At 41.1% G+C, this 20,497-nt stretch overlaps 1 long non-coding RNA gene across 1 annotated transcript in view; it reads left to right on the top strand.

Moving 5' to 3' along the window:
• Positions 1 to 15,320, top strand: part of LOC149119201 (uncharacterized) — a 33,462-nt gene extending 18,142 nt beyond the window's left edge. The window contains exons 2-3 of the long non-coding RNA XR_016228643.1: positions 14,350 to 14,448; positions 15,246 to 15,320. This is a non-coding gene — a long non-coding RNA (uncharacterized LOC149119201). The remainder of the gene's footprint in view (positions 1 to 14,349; positions 14,449 to 15,245) is intronic.
• Positions 15,321 to 20,497: the final 5,177 nt, after the last annotated feature.

Here is a 20,497-nt window from a genome sequence, read left to right as displayed (position 1 = left end):
GTGACTTATCTCAGCTGTAGGAAGTGATCTCAGCCGTTGATTAGACCCACAGTTTGTGTGATGTGATCTCTCAGAATCATCAGACATCTAAATAGAAACCAAACAAAACCAAAATAAATCCACGTTAAGAGTTTGCACAGCCTCAGATCTCATTGCTATTACTCTTCTCAGTGACATTGTTACATTAGTTATCCACCCTAACTACTCAGTCATTAGAGAGGACTCTTGTTTTAATATGCCTTGCTGCATTTCCCACTTGGCTTTGTTTAACTGGGAACTCTCTTTTCCCTTGCAGCATGAGCTGCCCCTCTGTTCCAGGCAGCAGCCAGTAATGGTCGTGGAAAGTTTCCCGGTGTGTGGAGATGGGCTATGAAATTGTGTGGAGCCCCATTCCGGCTATAAAAATCCTTTCTTCTGTTTTACTGTGTGTCTTTTCCAAATTCTGTCTTTTAGGATCGCCCTTAATTATATCAGTTACTCACTTTTCTTCCCAAGTGTTCAACTTTTTTCTGAAATTTATTAGAGTTTAGGTTTCATTTCAGTCAAGAGTCTGCAAGGAATGATTTAGTAATCTGTCTGTGATAATTTCAGGGAAATATCTTATGTTAATATTTCCCTGGCGTTCTCATAGTTGTTAGCATGGAAACTATATTTTGCTTGAAATGTGTTATTCTGCATTGAGGAATACTTTTTCTAGGTCAATACATTATCACATCATTTATAATGACCAGGCTATGGAGAGCTAAATAGAATAATTCATTGAGCTTGAAGGAATGTAACCTAGTTCTAGAAGTATAGTTTTGGAATTCACGGTATATTTACTCTCTCTTATTTGCAAAACTCTTGAGAGAACATGGATATTGGATGGTGTTCAAATATTCAGGTCTTCTCCGTAACACGGAACATTGTTAATCATAACCAATAGAGACAAACTCATGCCTCGCATAATCCCAATTTTTGTGTGGGCTTGGGCCTGTGCTGTGGCTTAGAGTAAGCCTCCACCTGTGTTGCCTGCATCCCATATGGGCACCAGTTCATGTCGCAGCTGATCCTCTTCTGATCCAGTTCTCTGTTATGGTCTGGGAAAACAGTAGAAAATACCCTGAGTGTTCAGGTATGAGCACAAATTGAGTTTTGTAAATACTTTTGCAAATCATGAGCTGGTGCTGTGGCATAGTGGGTAAAGTTACCCCCTGCAGTAGCCAGCATCCCTATGGGTGCCACCTCAAGTCCTCGCTGCTCCACTTCAATCCAGCGTCCTGCTAATGAACCCAGGAAAGCACTGGAAGATGTCCTAAGTCTGTGGGCCTCTGCACCCACAATAGGAGACTTGGAAGAATCGCTTGGCTTTGGATAAGCCCAGCTCTGACTGTTGTGGCCATGTGGGCATGAACCATCAGATAGAAGAGTCAGTCTCTCTCTCCCCGATCCTCTTCTCCCCCTCCACCTCTGCTTCTTTGTAACTCTGCCTTTCAAATAAATAAATTAACCTTTGAAAAGTAATACTTCAGATTCAGAGGGTAACCTTGATAGAGTTAAGAGCTTTGTTCTTATGTAGTGAAACATATCAAGGTTTCTTTCTGATCAGCCCTGTAAACCAGAGTCTGACTACATACTAGTACTAGGTTCAGGCCAGATAGTTCTTTAGATTTCATTTTATTCTTGAGCTGTTGTCAGCATGCAGGTATGCCTGCAATATTAGGTTGGAACTTAATATCTGATGCGGCAGTATCAGAAGGCTGTTTCTTTCTGGGTTGATTATGTGCTGAGGCTCTCATGTTATGAATAGGATTAGTGTCCTTAGCAGAAAGTCTTGGTAGGAGTGGCAAGGGAGTAGTCGGTCCCATAAAATCTCCTATGAGAGGGAGGATGAGCTGCCAGAAGGCAGAATAAGCTGGTGTCTTTATCTTGGATGTCCCAGTGTTTAGAATTGTGAGCTTCACATTTCTGCTTATAAATTACTCATATAAGGAATTTTTGCATCCTGAATGCATCCAAATATTACTGTGAAACCTTTCATAAATGTCTAAAAGGTGATAAATCTGGTAATATTTAAGAAGCCATGAAAACACAATTGCTCTTCCTGTATTCTTAGGAAATTTACATTTTCAGGTGTCACATATGTCTTTTCCTGTCAGCGCGCACGCGCGTGTACACACATGCACACAGTCACTAACACACCTGCATAATTTTAATTGGAGTTTTGTTGGATGCCTAACTTAGTTCAGTTTGAGGAGAATTGGCATTTGATGGTATTGAATTTTGTCATACACATGGAAGCTGTAGCTTAGTGTCTTCACTGATGGTAAAGATGTAATTGACTTTGAATATCAATCTAGTAACTGCCCATATTGGTGCACTCATTTGTGCCTTTATTAATGTTTGTTTATTGTTAGGATTTTCTTTATAAATGATTGGAGGAAGTTATTTCCACATATATTTCTCCTTTCCCTTTATCTTTGCTTTCTGTATTTCAAATACATTAATTTTTCTCCATTTAATTTTGTATGTAGTGGGTTTTTGGAGACGCTAGTTTTGTTAATGTTTTCTCAAAATGTATTTTTATGCTTCACTTTCTGTAATTGCATTCTGGCCTACTAGCTTCAGGTTCACTGATGTTTAACTCAGTGGTATCAAGTCTACTGATTAGTCTGTCAAGCACATTCTTCACCTTTGTTGATGTGTTTTTCACACACTTATTTTTTTCTGTTTGATTTTTTTCTCCTTTATGTCTGCTGAAATCTTTAGGGTCTCATCCAGATAATCCATCTTTTGTCAAACAGACTTTAACGTATTAATGGAAATTATTTTAAATGCCAGTCTGATGTTGTGCTCATGTTTTATGTTTGTCCTTTGCTTTGTTTCATGAGTATTTTTGCTTAGTTTATTGCGTGTCTATCATTTTCACGTGAAAAACAGAGCAAAAGAGAGATGGAGGTAAATCGCCGCTGTGACTAGAGTTGGTGTCCCTTTCCCTATCTTATTTCTGGATTTGGAACCTGCATTGATCCACTCCAAACTAAACATATTTTGTTATTATTTCTTCTTTCTGTGGTTTGCATCAGAGTCCACAACTTTTATGTTCTTGTAACTTTACACTCCAAGAGGGCTCCCCTTCCAGGCCGTTGCACCCAAGGTGGAGGTATTGCTTTTTGCATCATGTCCTTCTTTGCTCATGTCCTTCTTTGTTCACTTTCCTCTCTGGTGAGATACTGGTGCTGTGTGCTATTTTGTTGCAGTTGACTTGGTGCATAGAGTTAGAAACATACCAGGGGATTCGAATTCAATCCCATTGAGGTGGCATGTACCAATGCCATCTCACTAGTCCATGTGATCAGTTTCTGTTCACAACTGATCGTAATGATAGGACTAAGAACCAAAGGGATCACATAAAGAAGAATAGTGTCTGAAAATACTAGCTGATAGAATCAAAAAGGGAGAGAATGATCCAACATGGGAAGTGAAATACACAACAGACCCATAGAATGGCAGATGTCCTAAATAGCACTCTGGCCTCAGAATCAGCCCTTAGGGCATGCATATCCGGCTGAAAAAGCCATGAGAGTATTTCAGGCATGGAAAGCCAAGACACTCTGGGGGAAAAAAAAACCTAAATGAAAGATCTCCGCGAGTGAGATCCCAGTGGAAAGAACGGGTCATCAAAGAAGGAGGTACCTTTCTCTGAAGGGAGGAGAGAACTTCTACTTTGACCATGGCCTTGTCTAAATATGATCAGAGTCAGTGAACTCAGGGGGCTTCCATAGCCTTGGCAGCTCATGACAAGAGCCTAGGGTGATTATTGATGCCATAAACAAGAGTGTCAATTTGTTAAGTCAACAACAGGAGTCACTGTGCACTTACTCCTCATGTAGGATCTTTGGCCTTAGTGTGCTGTACATTGAGATTTAATGCTAAAACGAGTACTCAAACAGTATTTTTCACTTTATGTTTCTGTGTGGGAGCAAACTGTTGAAATCTTTACTTAATGTATGCTAAACTGATCTTCTGTAAATAAAGAGAATCAAAAAAGAATCTTGATGTGATTGGAAGGGGAGAGGGAGTGGATAAGAGGAGGGTTGAGGTTGGAGGGACGTTATGGGGGGAAGCCATTGTAAAAAAAAAAGAAAATTATGGTAATTCCTGGAAAAAAAAACACACACACACGCATCAACAGAGAGAGAGAGAGAGAGAGAGAGAGAGAGAGAGAGAGAGTGTCTTTCTTCTGCTGATTTACGCCCCACATGGCCTCAGTGGCCAGAGGGAGTGGGAGCTGATCTAAAGTCAGGAGCCAGGAGCTTCGTTCAGGTCTCCCATGCGGGTACAGGTGCCCAAGCACTTTGCCCGTAGCCCATTGTTTTCCCAGGCCTTAGCATAGAGATGGATCAGAAGGAGGCCAGCCAGGACTCAAACCAGTGCCAATATAGGATGCTGCTGCTGCAAGGCAATGCTTTACCCACTGTGCCAATGCACCACCACCACCCCAAAATTATTTAGAAACAAGGTCTTATATCATTTAAGATGGTGTTTACAGTGATTTATGAAGAATCCAGTAAGTATAAAATGTTCAGTAAACGACTGTTAAATGAATTTAGTTACCACATTTTATTTGCGTATAAACAATCCATGTTGGTTCCAATAATTTGGGTTACAATGTAAACCGAAAAAAAAAAGATACATTGTTCAAAATTCTATGGTGTTTTCTTTGTATTACTATATTTAAAATATGGCAGTAAATGTATTCTTAAAGTCCAAATGTTAGTTGGCATAAACTTTTCCATGGCAGCTCATTTGCACTTTGTGTACACTTGTTTTTACATTAGTAAAACAAGAGTGACAAGTTGTGACAGAAGTTGTATTTTCCACAGAACTGAAAATGCCCTTTTAGGAAAACTGTGCCAACTTCAGCTTTATTCCATCACTGCACCAAAATGAATACCTTTACAAATGTATCTATAATGTTATAACGCAGAGCAGCCATTGAGATGAGGAAAATTCTGTTTACTAGATTTTGAGAGCTCCTGATTTACCATGCCCTAATAAAGAAATAACTAGTATATTAGTCGCATACAGTGGAAATGGACATTGGAAAAGCAGAAGCTATCCTAGTGTGCAAGCATCACATCACACATTGTAAATTCTGCCCCTACTATGAAAAACACATTTCCTAATATCAGAAGTAGACCATGGGCCATATGAGGCCTGCCAAATTTGGCACAGAAGGTTGGTCTACCTGTGAACAATGGTAATATCTGTATGGGTTGCAGTGATTCTCAGAATTTGATTCATAATTGCTAGAAATCTCAGAACAGAAGTCATATGTGCATAGATGCTGATAATCAGAAAAAATATTTTATAATAGAGTTGATTGGGAAGAGGCATCATCAGTAACCATAAAGCTATACAAAAGTTGGCATTTCAAGAATTGCATGTTTGTGACGATGGACATATATTCTGTTTCTTTTTTGGAAAGGCAGGCTTGGACTGGTGAAAATAGGTTCAAAATAGTACAGTTGGTCCCTGGGAAAACACACATCTCATGATCTTTTTGTTCTACTCTGGATAACGCACTCTCTTCCTGAATTCCCTGAGTAGTTAAGACACAGTGTAGACTGGCTTACATCTAACCAACACTGGCGTGCTGATGATCATCTGACTGCTAAAATATGGGGTGAAGGGATATTTATGTCAGAGATTTGGATTATGTGAAAACAATTTTTCAGTATAAAAATCATTGCATGGACAAAAGTCAACTTTATTTATTTTATTTTATTATTTTTAAACTTTTATTTAATGAATATAAATTTCCAACGTACGACTTATGGATTACAATGGCTTCCCCCCCATACCGTCCCTCCCACCCACAACCCTCCGCTTATCCACTCCCGGTCCCCTTCCATTCACATCAAGATTCATTTTCGATTATCTTAATATACAGAAGATCAGCTTAGTATATACATTAAGTATGGATTTAAACAGTTTGCTCCCACACAGAAACATAAAATGAAAAATAATAGGTGATTTTTTAAAATGATGATGAAATCAGAGCAGACCTATTGTCATGTTTAATCCCAGTGAGAGTCAAGTTAGGAATTGATAATTTCTTTTTTTTTTTTTTTTTTGGAGAGGATCAGTTTAGTATGTATTAAGTAAGGATTTCAACAGTAGGCACCCCCATAGAAACACAAAGTGAAATGTATTGTTTGAGTACTCGTTATAGCATTAAATCTCAATGCACAGCACATTAAGGACAGAGATCCTACATGAGGAGTAAGTGCACAGTGACTCCTGTTGTTGACTTTACCAATTGACACTCCTGTCTATGGCATCAGTAATCTCCCTATGCTCCAGTCATGAGTTTCCAAGGCTATGGAAGCCCTCTGGGTTCTCCGTAAAGTCAACTTTATTTTTAACCGTAGTTACCATTTAGAGTTGCTGTAAATTCTCTGGTCTAATGGCATTGATCCGTGGCTACTTTCTCTATCCTATGGTGAATTAGAAATCTAAACTTTATCTTCCTTTGATTACCACATCCCTGACAAGTAGGAAGGAAACATTTCTTATCCTCAGCAATTTTAGTTACTTAAAAAAGCTAAAAATATTTCAAGTCAAACAGGTGCATCTACCATCTGAGTGGGAGGATTACTTAGTTTACTCTCTGTCAGCACTGTGGTTGAATTCTGGAGATACAGTGTATAAGAAGTCAGTGTTAACTAATTTTTGTGTAACAGAAGCGACAAGAACTGCATTAGAACAGAACGATTATAGGCAGAAATTAAGTTGTGATTTTGGTTGGCATGTAACTGAGCTCTCACCACTCTGAACAGTTTGTATCCTGTGAACCAACTGAAGACTTGAAGGATGCTTTCTGTGTTATCTTCCAGGAGGCATTATTTCAAGGTGTGATTTTCAGAATGCTTTATATCTAGCAGTTTATTCAAATATAAAAACCAGAAACGCTGTATTTTGCTTTGTGCAATAAATGTGCCACTGCAATTTTTTGTCCTTTTGTAAATGGAAACTAAATTGAAATTCCCTGGGTGGCAGTTTGCTAGTTTAACGGATCCTGGTGTAGATTGCTTTTTCTCTCAACAATAAGTGCTTTTTATTCTATTTTGTGAATTCACATTTTCTTCAGTGAGTTTCATATAGCTGAGCTTATGTGTGTAGATTCAGGTAAATATTCAGGGTCATAAGTTTAGTGATAAGTCTTTTGTGGGCACCTCCCACACCTTCAGACCACAGGGGAATTTTGCAACTTGAAAGCAACACAAGTACTTTTTTTGAACATGTATTATTCTCGAGGGAAAGGCAAAGAGGAAGGGAAGGAGAGGGGAAAAGGAAGAGGAGAAATTTCCATCTGTTGGCTCACTCCCCCCTGATGCCCTGAGTAACCAGGTATAAACCAGGTCGCAGCAGAGATAAGAACTCCACTCTGATCTCCAGTATCAGTGGGAGAGAGCCAAGTACTTGAGACGTCATCTGCTAGTTTACCAGGCACATTATCAGGGGGTTGGATTTGAAGCAGAGGTTCTGGCCCTTGAACAAACTGCCCAGGCATGGGATGCCAGCATCACAAGCAACAGTGTTAATTTACTGTGCCAAAACCGTGGGCCTACCATCACCCATATGGACTTTATGGACTTTATCAAACTCTTCAACGAAATTGTCATTAGTTCAGACTCATAACTCTCCTAAATCTCCCTACTGTGTTCCTAGTATAAGGCAGAAGAACATGATTGAAGTATAAGAAATGTAAAGGAAATAGGTAATCCTTTTTAAACACTGATGCTACAGAGTCTTTCAGATATCTCCTAAAATCTCATGTGGAAGATCACGCTACGTAACCACGTTTTGGAGTTGCTTAACCAGTGACAAGTTTTTTAACATCTTTGAGTATCAGTTAGCTCTGCGTGCAGGGCAGGACATTACCCTGGGGCATAATACGCATTTCATATGTAGGTAATTGCTACCATTGTTGCTAGTATCATTATCATTGCCTTTACTCTTTCAGAGTCCTCCCTTCTGCTCTGAGTGAATTAAGGCTCTAAAGCTCCTTGCAGTTTCCTGTTTCCCTGCAGTAGTCACTTTCTAGACCTTTATGTTGTCTGTTCTCTAGCTTAATTGCTTCAGAGCTATTGAGTTCCTGTGTTCTGGGCATCTGCAGTCACTCAGCACAACCTCAGAAAATGATCAGCTCATGTTTACACCCAAGCTGGGCCCTTCTTTTTTTTTAATTTTGTTTGAGAACTACCGCTCCATGCATTTAATATATACAGATGCGAGATCATGATGCTTCTCTCCCCACTACCTCCCTACCACTCATACTTCCTCTTTCTTCTTCCTCCTTCTTCCTATACCCTTCTAATTTTTACAGAGATCAATTTTCAGTTAATTGATATACTTGAAATATTAACCCTACACCGGGTATGAAGAAAAAAACAAAGGAAGTAAAGAACAAACAAACAAACAAACAAGAAAAACATCGTTTCCACATAGTCAAGGCAGGGGCTGTTCCGACTCAGCACATCTCAAAGTGTAAGGCTGGCTTCCATAGATTACATTTTAAGTTCTCTTTTGGCACAACACAGAGAGATCATATGGAATTTGTTCCTTTGTGACTGGCTTATTTCACTAAGTATAACGGTTTCCAGTTGCATCTACTTTGCTGCAAATGAGGGAAGTTTTAGGAGTCTGGACATGGAGTGTGATTAGCAGTCTGTCGTGCATGTTATAATCACCACCATTATTGGTGTTTGCTGTGTAGGTACGAGGCAACTTTCCATTTAATAATGTGATTTGAGATGTGTCATTAAAGTTTGATTCTCAGCTTTCTCAGTTCTGAAACACTGTTCTTAGAGGATGAGGAAGATCAAGCGAAATAATCAGCTTAAAAGATTCAGCAACATGCCTAGTACCTACAGAGCAAACTAAATGGTGGCCTCACCACAGTGCTACATTACCTACTCTGTTAGACTTATCATCCACTAATGCAGATATTGCGCTGATCCGATGGCAGGAGCCAGGTACTTATCCTGGTCTCTCATGGGGTGCAGGGCCCAAGGACTTGGACCATCCTCCACTGCACTCCCTGGCCACAGCAGAGAGCTGGCCTGGAAGAGGGGCAATCGGGACAGAATCCTGCGCCCCAACCAGGACTAGAACCCGGTGTGCCGGCGCGGCAGGCGGAGGATTAACCTAGTGAGCCGCGGCACCGGCAGAAAGTTGGTTTTGTCTGCAGCTCTTTTCTAATCAGATGTGAGGGAGCAGCAGTAGTGGCTCAGGAAATTGATTTTCTGCCATCTTTGTGGGAGATCTCAATTGAGATCCCTGCTGCTGGCTTCTGATCTTTTGGGGAACGGAAAAGCAGAGGAGAGCCTCCGGTCTGTGTGTCTGTGTCTCTCTAAAATAGAAACACAGATAGCCATTTCTCCTTCCCTCTCACCTGAAACTTCTAGTTCACAGCTCCTGCTCTAACACTGAATGCTCTGCTGCTTTGTGTCCTTCTCAGACACCCAGTAATATGCACCACAGTAAACATTCTCCTATGGATGTAGGATGATGCACTAGTAGTTAGTCCCTGTGGTTTCTTCTCCACATTTTTTATTCTTTTTTTAAAACTTTTATTTAATGAAAATAAATTTCCAAAGTGCAGCTCATGGATTACAATGGCTTCGCCCCCCCCATAATTACCATCCCACTCCTACCCCTCCCATCTCCCGCTCCCTCTCCCCTTCCATTCATATCAAGATTTATTTTCAATTCTCTTTATATACAGAAGATCAGTTTAGCATATATTAAATAAAGATTTCCACAGTTTGCACCCACATAGAAACAGAAAATGAAAAATACTGTTTGAGTACTAGTTATAGCATTAAATCACACTGTATAGCACATTCAAGACAGAGATCCTACATGAGGAGTAAGTGCACAGTGACTCCTGTTGTTGACCTAACAAATTGACACTCTTGTTTATGGCATCAGTAATCACCCTAGGCTCTTGTCATGAGTTTCATAGGCTATAAAAGCCTTTTGAGTTCACCGACTCTGATCCTATTTAGACAAGGTTGTAGTCAAAGTGGAAGTTCTCTCCTCCCTTCAGAGAAAGGTACCTCCTTCTTTGATGACCCGTTCTTTCCACTGGGATCTCACTCATGGAGATCTTTCATTTAGTTCATTTTTTTTTGGACATAGATCTTGGCTTTCCATGCCTGAAATACTCTCAATGGCTTTTCAGCCGGATCCACATGCCTTAAGGGGCTGATTCTGAGGCCAGAGTGCTGTTTAGGACATCTGCCATTCTAATCATCTGCTGTGTATCTTGCTTCCCGTGTTGTATCTTTCTCTCTTTTTTATTCTATCGGTTAGTATTTGCAGACACTAGACTTGTTTATGTGATCCCTTTGGCTCTTAGTCCTATCATTATGATCAATTGTGAACAGAAATCGATCACTCAGACTAGTGAGGTGGCATTTGTACACGCCAACTTGGTGGGATTGAATTGGAATGCCCTAGTATATTTCTAACTCTAACATCTGGGACAAGTCAGCTTGAGCATGTCCCAAATTGTACATCTCTTCCCTCTCTTATTCCCACTCTTATGTTTAACAGGGATCACATTTCAGTTTCAACACTTAAGAATAACTGCGTATTAATTACAGAATTTAACCAATAGTATTAAGTAGAACAAACAAAAAAATACTAAGAGGGATAACATATTAAGTTGTTCATCCACAGTCAGGGCTAGCGCTGATCAGTCACGGTTTCTCATAGTGTTCATTTCACTTTAAAAGTTTCCTTTTTGGTGCTGGTTAGTTTACTCCAATCAGGGAGAACATATGATATTTGTCCCTGGGACTGGCTTATTTCACTCAGCATAATGTTTTCCAGATTCCACCCTTTTGTTGCAAATGACCAGATTTCATTGTTTTTGACTGCTGTATAGTATTCTATAGAGTACATATCCCATAATTTCTTTATCCAGTCTACTGTTGATGGGCATTTAAGTTGATTCCAGGTCTTAGCTATTGTGAATTGAGCTGCAAGAAACATTAAGGTGCAGATTATTTTTTTGGTTGCCAATTTCATTTCCTTTGGGTAAATTCCAAGGAGTGGGATGGCTGGGTTGAATGGTAGGGTTATCTTCAGGTTTGTGAGGAATCTCCAGACTGACTTCCATAGTGGCTTGACCAGTTTGCATTCCCACCAACAGTGGGTTAGGGTCCCTTTTCCCCCACATCCTCGCTGGCATCTCCACATTTTAACATGGCTTTGATGAAGAATGGCTGCTGCACAGTTTTCACAAAGGACTGAAGCCTGGGCATTTTCTTTGCCTTGTGGTGATTGAACCCTTGGCCCCATTTGCTTTCCATTCTCGCCATGTGAATCGCATTACTGAGGAGCAATGGTTGAGCATGGCAGTGGTAAAACGGTATGTTTCTGTGACTTTTCTTCAGTTGTTTCCTTGTGGGAACTGGAATTCTTGCCCTTCATTGTCTTCCTTTTCTTTCCCTTTAATGAGAAGGTACATAAATGAGGTTCAGGCGATCATATTTTGCCATACTTGCAATCTCTGTGGTAACTTTTTTTTTTCTTGGTAGAGTAGGCTGGAAAATGTACCTTACCCCCAAAATATCATCTTCCCAGTTCCCTGCAACTTATGAATATGAAACATTGTGTGGCAATGTAGACTTGCTGGAATCATTTAAATCAAGGGTTCTGAACTAGAAGGTTTTCCAGGATGATGTGGTTAAGGTCAAATAACCACAGGGTTCCTTTTGAGAAAGGAGCGAAGAAAGTAGCAGTTGGAGTGAAGAGGTTACAGTGGCAGCAGGTGTTAGAGAGATTCTGTATGAAGATGAAGACTGAATAAGAGAAAAAGGCTACAGGCAACCTCTGGATGCTGCAGAGCTTTAGGCTCCTTTCAGGGCTTCCAGTCAGAACCAGTACTACTCACAGCTCCTCATTCCTATATTGCACTTCTGTTCTCCAGAAGCATGCAGCAACACATTGGCATCTTAAGACTCTTGATATCCATAACTAACGGGGGACAGACTTTTATTTTAAGCCAGGGAGATTGCAGTGCTTTTCTGTGTTAGTGAGGGGAAATAAAGTCAGAACATACCTTCCTCTTAGATCTAGATGTAATATAGGGCATGTTTAATTTTTGACAGGCTAATTTCTTTTGCTGTTGAAATTTTATGCAGAATTGTTTTAATAGTAGCCCCGGTCATTAGCCTGTTCAGGAAGCCACCTGAATTTCCTTGAATTCTGTTGTTCTTTTTTTTTTTAAATCTCTGCTCACCAGTTCTTTCTTGTTGCTCCTCTCCCTTGGCATAGACTTTAATTTAGTTGACCTCATCTCTTAGAAGTTAATTCCAAGGCCGGTGCTGTGGCTCAATAGGCTAATCCTCTGTCTGTGGTGCCAGCGCCCTGGGATCTGATCCTGGTTGGGGCGCTGGAGTCTGTCCCAGTTGCCCCTCTTCCAGGCCAGCTCTCTGCTATGGTCCGGGAGTACAGTGGAAGATGGCCACTTGGGCCCTGCACCCACATGGGAGACCAGGAGGAAGCACGTGGCTCCTGGCTTCAAATCGGCGTGTTGTTGTCTACATGCTCTGAGATTGTTACAGAGATTTAATATGAATTTTGCCTCATGACATTTCGTTTGTTCATGTTCTTCCAACTATTTGGTGTAGTTGGACTTACCTAATTTTTATCAGTTTGATATATGGTAGCTTGTTTCCATTGCTGACTTTAACTTTACTTTTTCTGGGAGGTAACTGGGGTAATTATTACTTTATAAATCTCCTATCCTTCAATCAGTGGTCATGGTAAATGACAGAAAGCCTAGAGACAGGGAGACTGAATGAGGCTAGCCATATGGGCATTGCTGACGTTCAAAGTAAACACATATTGACCATATGACTTAAGATGTGTTCTATACTGGATGGAAGGCAGAACAGAGGTGCTCCAGATGTGAACTTCTTGTAACAGGGCCCAGATGTTTTCTAGACTGGGAGCCAGAAATTGTAAATCCAAGGGTTATCTCTTCTCTGAAAGCAAAAGGGGAGTGACGATGAGCAGTGGCAGAAGAGGCAGGTCTCATTGTGAACCAACATGACACTGATCTCAGTAGAAACAGAAACTACATAGATGTATAGATTCGAAGCATATATTTTTTTGACCGGCAGATTGGACAGTGAGAGAGAGAGACAGAGAGAAAGTCTTCCTTTTGCTGTTGGTTCACCCTCCAATGGCCCCCGCGGCAGGCACGCTGCAGGCCAGCGCACCACGCAGATCTAATGGCAGGAGCCAGGTACTTATCCTGGTCTCCCATGGGGTGCAGTGCCCAAGTACTTGGACCATCCTCCACTGTACTCCCTGGCCACAGCAGAGAGCTATCCTGGAAGAGGAGCAACCACGACAGAATACAGTGCCCCTACCAGGACTAGAACCCGGTATGCCAGCGCCACAAGGTGGAGAATTAGCCTAGTGAGCCGCAGCCCCAGCCTTGATATGTAACATATTTTTAAACTCTCACCTAGAAGCCAACATGCAGATTGAATTTTGAAATTTAAACCTTCAACTTTTCTCACCAATTTAACAAACATAAGACTTCTTTGTGTCATTTTGATATATGTATACAGAGTGTAATTTTCAAACATTCTTCTTGTTTGTGTATGACATACACTACTAATAGTGTATTTATCTTAAATCTCGTGGTAGGATTTCCATTACTTAAATTGTGTCATCTTTGGTTATTGATGGTAGCAAATCTGTGGGCCTCCACCTATTTGCTGAACCCCTGGAATGGAGTGATGTCATCAATCGGTCACAGAATATTCCTGGTTACTGTTGACGTACTGTGTTCCAGGCTGGACAGTAATTAGGCGAAGAGAGAGACTCAGGCGATTTGTTCTTGGGTATTCCCATTTCATACTTTATCAGAGGTGACTTGCTGGGTGCCCAGTTGTAGAGAGGAAGGTAGTAGATTTGAGTAACTTTCTGAAGGTGGAACATACAATGGAAACCAAAGGCAAATTATTTAGAACCCATATACTGTCTCCTGATTTCAAAGAGATCAAAAGGTATGTCTTAGGATATTATCTAGTAACCAGTAATCAAAAACTGCCTTCTGAAAAAGAAAGGGAGTAGTCTAATTGTGGAAGAGGAGAGGAGAGATGGGAAAGGTGGGAGAGGGGCTGTGGGTGAAGAAGGGAGAGAGAGAAGGAGAACCTGTGAGTGTGAGTGTGAGTGTGTGTGTGTGTGTGTGTACCAGTCTTCCTGAGGATCCAGGTCACTGAGAGTAAAGGGGAATTTCAAATGACCTGTATTATTATCTGTGCAACACAGGGCCTGTGCTACTTTATGGACTTTCCGTGGGTTGCTACGCCACAGACATGGTGATGCACTATGCTTGACAAATGATTGCTTTCTGAAAGAATTGCAGAGGTAGGTGATCGTCTTATAAGTTTTCCACAAGTAAATTATCCTTTCTTTGTGAGGCAAGTGTGACTGCTTGAGATGAAAGCACACTTAAAACAGTTGGGGCAAGAAAACTTGTTTGAGCAGGGGATGACATTATGACATGGTGTGTTAACAGTTGAGATGCCAGCATCCTACCCTCTGACAGAGGATGCTGGGTGACTCTCTGTTGCTCTGCTTCCGTTCCAGTTTCCTCCTAATGCACCTGGGGAAGCAGTGGAATACGGGGGCAAATACTTGGGCCCCAGACATCCTCATTGGAGCCCCTGGTGAAATTCTTGGCATTTGATTTTGGTCTGCCTGGCCTTGGTAGCCTTTGGGGAACTGAATAAGGATATAGACATGTGTCTCAACCCCTTTCTCTCACTATGTTGCAGAAGAAATAAATAAAAAATAAGCAAATGGATAAATAGTTTAAAAAGAAAACTGAGCAAGGATGAGTTCAAAATCATGTGAAGAACTTGTTTACTAAGGGATTTATCCAATAGTCCCACCTGTTCAAGTGCACCCACATATAGTACAGAAACAAACCAGGGGTGACAGATGTTAATATATAATGTGTTGCCTACATACCGTCTTCCAGCTATAAAAACACATTACACCTGAATTTTAATTTGGAACAGACTAAGCTTTTATCAATAACCTGTGATCAACCTATTTCTTGCTTTTATAAGACTTCAGGATATATGGGGAGATCCTTAGGGAGAAGTCTTCATGTGACACATTATGGCCTTAGATTGATGAACACTTTCTCATCATTATAGGCAACTTGCATAGGAAACTTGGATTGTTACCATCCCAGAAGAACAGAAAAGGAAAGAGCATGAAGAGATACAGAGGTTTGTATGGGTGGTGGGTATGGTCATGCCTGAAAGGTGCTTTTGTCATTCCTTTCCTTTGACCTAGACGTATGCTCAGAACTATCAGTAAGGGAGGTAGGCAAATAAAACAACAGGTACACAGGTGGACAGAAGATTGCTTATGTGTTCTACTCTGTTGAAAATGAGACACTGTGCAGTACTGCCACCCATAGTATGCACGGATGGAATAATTAACAACTATCTTACCTTACAGCATTTCACTACAGGAACAGAATGTGGAGGCCATGAGTGGTCATGGAACCTGCCACGTAGAAGACCCTTATTTAAGTATGGACAAATGCAAATATACACCAGATGTGAAACACATCTCTTACTTTATTAACTTTTTCAGTCAAGTTTTATTTACAAATATGACCTGCACTGTAACCTAAAAGGACCATACCAACCTGATACCACAAAGCAAAGGCTGCTGCTTCCTTTCGTGCTACTTATCCTGCCTCTCAACTGAGGAGAATCTCACTGGGGCAGGGATGGAGAGACTCATGCAGGGAAAGTAGAAGCTTTCTCACAGTAGAAGGTTTTTCTCATAGCACAGAGATGAGCTGAATGATTCTACTCATCAGTTGACACAATTCTGCATAGTCCAGAAAAAAATCTCAAAATGTTTGTCTTGCCTTTTCAGTACTATCTTGGAATCTATGAGGCAGCCTAACTTTTTAAAGGAAAGGATTGTTTTAATTCTTGGTTCTCGAGATTTGGAGTCTAGGGTCCTTGTGTTTTGAATGGGCAAGAATCCCAAGGTGATACCTAGAACCAGATGTCATGAGACAGGTAAATAAAACAAGAATACATGAGTCTGTGTTTCTGTGTCAGTCTTACAGACACAGCAGAATTCAGTAAAGTGACCTCTGTGCTAATAATCTGATATAAGCCTAATCACTGCCCAGTGTCCCACCCCTACACCTTGTGGCATCTTATGGACCTAACAACTCAGGTATTTTCAGGAATGGTTTGTTGTTTTTTCTTTAAGATTTACTTATTTATTTGGAAAGAATTACAGAGAGGCTGAGGCAGAGGAAGGGATCTTCTTCTGGTGGTCTACTCCCCAGACAGCTACAATGGCTTGAGGTGGGCCTATCTGAACCAGGAGCTTCTTGCTGGTTACCAATATGGATGCAGCATCCCTAGGTCTTGTACCGTCTTCCACTGCTTTCCCAGGCATATGAGTAGGGAAGTGACTTGCAAGTAGAGTAGCTAGGACAGGACTGGCACTCATATCGGATGCGCTCACTGCAGGCATTGGCTTTACCCACTACATATGGTGCCAGCCCCAGGGCTGGCTTCTCTTCTTGGGTGATGGAGGAGTGTCCTTCCTTCCTGTGGATTCACACTGTCCTTGATTTTCTTCCCCTTCAACAAAAATCTCCAGCCTCTTGTTTCCACTGTCACATATCTCGCCATCCTTTTCACCTTCTTGCCTCCCAGCTTTAAATATCCTCGGGGTGACAGTGAATATCCCACCATTGTACTCTAGGGTGCTGTTCTCATCATAAAAGCCTTGGTTTTCCATCATCAGCAAATTCCCCCTTCACATACTAGGTAATATTCACAAGCTCCAGGGTTAGATTGTGGCCTTCGTGGGCAACATTACTCAGCGTTTCGTAACTATAATGGAGCCATAAAACACAGTGACAGATAAATGAATACTAAAGTGTCTTACATTTAGTGACAGCACATATTTTGTGACAGCCTTGTTTCATGAAACACATTACAAGTGGGTTCCAAAAGACAATGAAATACACCCTGTTTGCACCAAGCCTAGCACAACCAATTAAACCTCAAAGTTACTTAAGACTTATGTTCCAAAACTTTGGTCATGGTCTGCGTGAGTGGCATGCAGCAAAAATGAAGATTCACTGAATGGTGAAGCTGGCCTTATTTTTGTGAGCACAACTTCGTTGGGTATCCCCATGCCTGAAACAACATGATTCACTTTCCTACTCTTCTTTTGGATAGATGCACAACCCAGATGAGGTTGCATCTCAAATGGTCATTTTCCCACTGCATTCCAGAAGCCTCAAGAGGCTGCTTTTGAGATATGTTTGAAGACCTCATGCCATCTTAAGAAAGATGGAGATAGTTCACCCACCTCAAATGATTTGCATTCAGTTTCTTCCTGGAATAGGCCCATTCTTATTGAAGATGGTAAGACAGATGCAAAGGGAAGGTGTGAACTTAGGTGAGAGTTACAACTGAACTGCCGTGGCCAATCCTTTCTCACTCAACTCTTCCCTCAAGATAATGAAGTGCTTCAGGTCACAGCAACTAGACGAAGACTGTGGGGAGTGACACATAGGTAATGTGGCCCCAATAATGGGTCACAGCTCCTCAACACGAACTCACCATCTGTGGTCACGGAGAGAGCTGCAAACGAGGTCATGGGCACCACTGACACATCTGGAAACCTGTGGCCCCAAATATTGGGAACGATCCCCTGCTCACATACTCTGCTTTTCTATTCCTCCTCACTCAGCTGTTCTATTCCAAAATTTCCCCTGGAACCAATCTTCTCTTATCCTCCTTGCTTGATCATGTGCTTCCCATTGCCTAGTGGAATTGCACAGGGGCATGCCTGCACCCTCAATTATGTACCCCTTTTCTCTAACTAACCTCATGAATACTTCACACCGCATCACACAGATAACCTGTTTTAACTACCCAGCTCTGGAGCTCATATATGAACACTCATCTGTCTGATGAGAATTCACTTTTGCAGACAGCATTCCCTCTTACATATCAACAAACTCTTATTGCACCCACAGCACCTTCAACCTTTCAAAGTGCTGTATGTGGTGAGAGCTGCTGCATGCTTCCTCCAACATGCAGTATCTAGTGTCTCATGGAGTAACACACTTCTGAACCCCTCCAGCACATAGCACACAAATACCTATGCCTTACCACACACACACACACACACACACACACACACACACACACCACACCACAGAACACCCATCTGTATGTAATACAACACACACTCAAATCCACGTGATGTGACATTGACATAGAGCCATGTGTGCTAAACACACAGACCCAAACATTTCCTTTCTACCTAATTAAAACTCACTGCAGTATTCATATAGGTAAATACTGAATTTATTTCATATTAATTTCAGACCAATTCAAGCAGTATGTTACAAAGTTACATACATGTGGCACATGATTTCACCACACTGTTTCACTGCAATGTGTGAGTGCATCATATACAGCACACCACATTCATGACACAACTTGATAATCTTAAGAATTCAGTAACAATCAGTGGACTGTGTTAATATTTAACAGCAACAGTGGCATGAGAAAATCATGAATATATATTTTATTCAAGTTCAGAATTCAGCCATTGTTTCATTGGCATGACAAATTAGTGGAGGCCAACAGGGCCAAAAGCAGTAGCCAAGGACTGTGGTACTGAGGAGACCTGAGGGCTGGACCCAGGAAGAAATATAGACAACCCAAAAGGTAGCACCCCCTTGCGCATTTTCAATTGAACCTAAGAGGAAAATGTCATCTTGGATGTGGGAAGGGTGCTCACTGGAAAAAGTCAATGAAGGAGAATAGAAGAAGCTGTGTCCCTGCAGGGAACAATACAGAATATTCAGAGATGTTGGTTATTCTGTAGGTAGGATAAGGCCCAATACAGGACTTAAGTGAGGTCACATATGATATTTTGTACATAATCTTTGGTAAAGCAAGAGAAATGCTAGTTGTATTCCTTCACACACTCTGACACCATTAAAAAAAGAGCTTTAGCACATAGCATGAAGTCCAACCCAATTATATGACTTCTAACCCAAACTCCAGCATCCAATGATGAGACAAATGTGCTGTGCACATGTATGTTATAGTTTTTATCAGGACATGTATTTGGTTTCCTGTGAGATTATGGAATATGTATATTCTGAGAACTCAGATCATGATCATCAGAATATGTTTGGATTGGATAAATCAATGAATGAAACATCAACTGCATATTCATGACCTCTGATCCACATTGCAGACATCTCAATCACCCAGTGTGATCCACAACCTGAAAACTCAATGGAGGGCAAGACCTTGGTCCTTGAAGCAGAAGAAACATCTGATAAATTGGAACCCCACATCAGCCACTCACCTTCACCTTTACAACCTCATCCTGGTAAGGACAGCGACAGGTGAAGCTGGGCACATCAGTGCAATGTGTGTGGGTATGTTCAGCAACCATCACGGAAGACAAATGAACACAGAATAAAATAGTGTGCTTAGGGCAAAAAGAACAGTCACGGTCATACAAGGTCAGGGATTAAATATGACAGTTTAAATATGCCAAAGAATGATGAAAACTAGTAGTGATTTAAAGAGTCTATTCAGAAAAAAAAAAAAAAACTGACAAAGCAAATGGCAACCAGCAACAAATTTGTGCTAGGAGTTCCGAGAGTATATTATTGAATATAGATAGGTCTTGATTATTCAAATTCCCAAGAGAGAATAACTAATTCACAACAGATAGAGCAGCTGTGATTAAAGTGCTGAATGACAGTAGGATGTGCGATGCCGACTAGAAGCAGAAGTATTCTGTGCTCCTGTTATTGCCTGAAATAGGGTGAAAACGAATAACTCAAAGGGTTCTGAACTCAGGAAACAAAGAGAAATAGGTAAGAAGTGCCCATTCATGAGGTACAAAGATCCTGAATTCACGCATGTGTATGTAATTATCTCCTTTAACTTACCAGGTAAGATCCACAGGTTCCCGTGGTTAAGATATGGAGATCTTGGTTGTGGAGCATTGCGCAGCCTTTCACAACTATCATGGAATTTTTAGACAGTAACAGGGGCATGAATACTAACAACACATGGATTGCACTCTGTGTGACATTGCTTTTTCAAGACACACAGAGCAAGTGATAGTATAAATGTGTGCTCTGTCTTTTGAGCCAGCAACACCTGGACAAGGATGAAAGTTATTAAAAATATCTGTTTTGAAGCTTTGACCAGGCACATTTCGTTGTCTTCATGAGAGTCTGGCATGTAGTGGACAACTGACATTCACTAAATGGGTGAAGTCGCTTTCATTCCTGTGAGAGCAAGTCTCATGAGTGGCCACCTGCCCGAAACAACATATCCAGTGATACATTGCCATTTAGATGCAGAAACTG

Source organism: Oryctolagus cuniculus, chromosome Y, assembly GCF_051225735.1.
Source record: "Oryctolagus cuniculus isolate XC-2025 breed Fujian yellow rabbit chromosome Y, ASM5122573v1, whole genome shotgun sequence".
Classification (NCBI taxonomy): Eukaryota; Metazoa; Chordata; class Mammalia; order Lagomorpha; family Leporidae; genus Oryctolagus; species Oryctolagus cuniculus.
The sequence above is the reverse complement of the archived record's forward strand: the minus strand, read 5'-3'. Positions and strand labels throughout refer to the sequence as shown.